The sequence below is a fragment of the Dipodomys ordii genome, unplaced genomic scaffold, assembly GCF_000151885.1.
Source record: "Dipodomys ordii isolate 6190 unplaced genomic scaffold, Dord_2.0 Scaffold54, whole genome shotgun sequence".
In the NCBI taxonomy this organism is placed as follows: domain Eukaryota; kingdom Metazoa; phylum Chordata; class Mammalia; order Rodentia; family Heteromyidae; genus Dipodomys; species Dipodomys ordii.
Window position 1 is genome coordinate 4,495,152 of NW_012267270.1, and position 4,516 is coordinate 4,499,667.

Sequence of the window (4,516 nt, forward strand, 5' to 3'; positions counted from 1 at the left end):
GGTGAGAAGCTGAGATCCAGTAGAGAGAAGCTCAGATCCAGTGGAGAGGTGCTCACATCTGATGGAGAGAAACCCAGTTCCGGTGGTGAGAAGCTCAGGTCCAGTAGAGACAAGCTCAGATCCAGTAGAGACAAGCTCAGATCCAGTGAAGAGATGCTCACATCCAATGAGGAGAAACCCAGTTCCAGTGGTGAGAAGCTGAGATCCAGTGAGGAGAAGCTGAGATCCAGTAGAGACAAGCTCAGACCCAGTGGAGAGATGCTCACATCCAATCGAGAGAAACCCAGTTCCAGTGGTGAGAAGCTGAGATCCAGTAGAGAGAAGCTCAGATCCAGTGGAGAGATGCTCACATCCAATGGAGAGAAACCCAGTTCCGGTGGTGAGAAGCTGAGATCCAGTGAAGAGAAGCTCAGATCCAGTTTAGATAAGCCCAGATCGAGTGGAGAGACACTCAAATCCAGTAGAGAGAAACTCAGTTCCAGTGGTGAGAAGCTGAGATCCAGTGAAGAGAAGCTCAAATCCAGTAGAGACAAGCTAATATCCAGTGGAGAGATACTCAGTTCCAGTGGAAAGAAACTCAATTCCAGTGGTGAGAAGCTCAGACCCAGTAGAGACAAGCTGAGATCCAGTGGAGAGACACTCAGTTCCAGTGGAAAGAAACTCAGTTCCAGTGGTGAGAAGCTGAGATCCAGTGAAGAGAAACAGAGGTCCAGTGGAGAGAATTTGAGGACTGGTGGAAAAGATTTGATATCCACAGAAGATAAACAGGGATCAAGTGCTGAAAGCTTATACTCCAATGAGAAGTTGGAGGAAGGCTCAAGAAAGGAGAGTGAAACAGAAGAGGAAATTGAAACAGTGATAAAAGTTACTGATGGTGAAAGAGAGATAGGATCTCCTGATGAGATGGAAATTCCTTTAGAAAGTATAGAAAGAGAAAGAACTAGAAATGGTTGAGCCAAGGAATGAAGTTGATAAGAATGACTTGAATGAAGAGAAAAATATTACTGGAGAATCTGTTGCATTGGAAGAGAAAGATATGACAGATGAAGGTCCCAGTGGATGAAATGGATGAAGGACTGAAACAAGGTGGTGGGGGAGTATTGAAAAACAACAAGGAAAAGTTAGAGCCAAGAAGAACATTACTGATCCTGAAGGGTTCAAGATGAAAGAAGAGAGGAGAAAGCCACAGCCTAAAAAGTGTGGGAATAGAGGAGAACAAGAACCAGTGGAAGTGAAGAAGAATGGGAAAGATGGAAACAGGAATCTTTTGAGGAGAAAGAAAAGATTTAGTAATTTATTATAGAGGAAATTGGATATTGGGTTATTAAAGAATATTTGAGAAATCGATTTAAGATTGGAGATATGAGAAGGAGAATGCATACAAAGGAGGAAAAAGCAGGATAAAGGATAACCATGGAAGGTTGTGGACAAGTAGGCTGAAGTGTGAAAAATATCTGGAAGCAGATCCTGAAGAATGAGGGGGACAAAAACAAGAGGACATGGAGATGAGCAACTTACAAGGTGAAAAAAGTAAGAAGCCATAATCCATCATAGTGATTATATTTGGTTTGTTTGTTTATTTTGCTGTTATTTACTTACTTTGGATTTGCAGTAGTAGGATTTGAACTCAGTCTTGTAATTACTAACCAAGTACTCTACCACTTGAGCCATGTCCCTGGCCCATATTTGTTGGTTTTCAAAGTTAGTTCCCTCCCTATTTCTGTACTTTGTCCTCCTATACAGCCAATTTACCATCTAATATGCCCACAGGGCTGTACCATCTGATTCTCCCAATTGTATCTTTGCCAGTTTTCATATTTTAATCACTTCATCACAATCACTATTTCTTCTATATCAAACTCAAATCATCCATGCTCCATATGAAGTTGTCTTCTTTGTACCTGCATTGTTTCCATCTTTGACTTTTTTTTTAATTTTTATTTTTGTTGATCATGGAGTTTGAACTCAGGACCTGGACTCTTTCACTCAATGCTAGAGCTCTACCACTTTGAGCCACAGTGCCACTTCCAGTTTTCTGGTGGTGAATTGAAGATGAGTCTCATGAAGTTTCCTGCTGGGGCTGGCCTCAAACCATGATCCTCAGATCTCAGCTATCTTCAGTAGCTAGAATTACAAGCATGATTGCAGGTGCCTGGTTCCATCTTTGACTTTTAATTATTACTTTAATAACAAGTGCTTTTTGTCTTCTTAAGTCTCTTTTTTCTTCTTCTTTTTTTTTTATGTTCAGTTGTGGGGCTTGAACTTTGGGCCTAGGTGCTGTCCCTCAGCTTTTCAGCTCAAGGTAAGGGCTCTTAACACTTGAGCCACAGCGCCACTTCTGGTTTTCTAGTGGTTTATTGGAGATCTGAGTCTCATGGACTTTCCTGCACAGGCTGGCTTTGAATCACAATCCTCAGATCTCAGCTTCCTGAGTAGCTAGGATTATAGGCATGAGCTACTGGTGCTCAGCAAGTTTTTGTTTTTGTTTTAAAATAATTTAGTTGTTATTGTGAAGGTCTTTCACCTTTTGGGTTAAGTATTTTAGTTGTTGTTGTTTTTTTTTTGGTTGGTCGTGGGGCTTGAACTCTGGGCCTGGGCGCTGTCCCTCAGCTCTTCAGCTCAAGGCAAGTGCTCTACCACTTGAGCTACAGCGCCACTTCCGGTTTTCTGGAGATAGGAGTCTCACGGTCTCTCCTGCACGGGCTGGCTTTGAACCGCGATCCTCAGATCTCAGCCTCCTGAGTAGCTAGGATTACAGGCGTGAGCCACCAGCGCCTGGCTTTATTTTAGTTTTTTTTTGAGGGCTATTGTGAGTGGAATTGTTTTCTTGATTTCTTTCTCAGCCTATTTCTTATTGAGATATATAGAAAAGCTAGTCATAGGCTGGGAATGTGGCTTAGTGATAGAGTACTTGCCTAGAAGGCATGAAGCCCTGGGTTTGATTCCTCAGTACCACATAAGCAAAGAAAGCCAGAAGTGGTGCTGTGGCTCAAGTACTAGCCTTGAGCAAAAGAAGCTCAGAGACAGTGCCCAGGCCCTGAGTTCAAGCCCCAGAACTGGCAAAAAAAAAAAAAAAAAAAGAAAGAAGAAAGAAAAGAAAAGCTAGTTAGTCCTGAATGTTGGTTTTATAGCCAGCTACATTTCTAAAATAAACATTTTTCAGTTCTAGAAGGTTTTTGGTGGAGTCTGTAGAGTCTTATCTGCAAATAAGGAATAACTAGACTGCTCTATTTAAATCCCTTTTATTTATTTTTACCTGGCTTACTGTTTGCTAAGACTTCTGTGGGGAGAATAGACACTTCTCTCCCAGTCCTGACTTTAGGAGAAGTAATTTCAGGTTTTCCCGATTTTAATCTGATGTTTGCTATATGTTTGTCATATGTAGCCTTGAAGTTCAAGTATATTCCTTCTCTTCCGAATTTCTTCAGAGCTTTTTTTTTTTTTTTTTTTGGTCAGTCATGGGGCTTGAACTCTGGACTTGGGCGCTGTCTTTACGCTCTTCAGCTCAAGGTGAGCGCTCTACCACTTGAGCCAGAATGCCACTTCCAGTTTTCTAGTGGTTTATTGGAGATAAGAGTCTCATGGATTTTCCTGCCCAGGCTGGCTTTGAACTGTGATCCTCAGATCACAGCCTCCTGAGTAGCTAGGATGAAGGTGTGAGCCTTGGGTGTCCGGCTTTCTTCAGAGCTTTTATAAAAGAATGTTGAATTTTATCAAAGACTTTTTTCTGTAACATTTGAGATGATTATATTATTTTTGTTTTTGGTTCTGTTTATGTGATACTAGATTAATTTTCCTATGTTTTTTTTGGTCAGTCGTGGGGCCTGAACTCTGGGCCTGGGCGCTGTCCCTCAGCTCTTCAGCTCAAGGCTAGCGCTCTACCACTTGAGCTACAGCACCACTTCTGATTTTCTGGTAGTTTATTGGAGATAGGAGTTTCACAGTCTTTCCTGACTGGGCTGGCTTTGAACTGTGATCCTTAGATCTCAGCCTCCTCAGTAGCTAGGATTGCAGGTGTTAGCCACCGGTGCCGGGCTTCCCTTAACTTCTTTTGCTCAAGGTTAGCACTCTACCACTTGAGCCACAGCCCCACTCTCAGCTTTTTTTTTCAGTCATGGGGGCTAAGCTCTTCAGCTCAAGACTAGTGCCCTACCACTTGAGCCACAGCACCACTTCTGGCTTTTTTCTGCTTATGAGGTGCTGAGGAATCAAACCCAGGGCTTCATGCATGCTAGGCAAGCACTCTACCACTGAGCCACCTTCCCAGGCCTCCCCCACCCCACCCCCAAACTATTTTTTTTTTTAATTTTGAGATATAGTCTCATTAAGTTGTCAAAGTAGAGCTGTGGCTCAAGTAATAAAGCACTAGCCTTGAGCAAAAAAACTCAGGGACAGCGCCCAGGCCCTGAGTTCAAGCCCCCAAGACTGACAAAAAAAGGCGGGGCGCTGGGAAGGTGGCTCAGTGGTAGAGTGCTTGCCTTGCATGTATGGGGCCCTGGGTACAATTCCTCAGCAC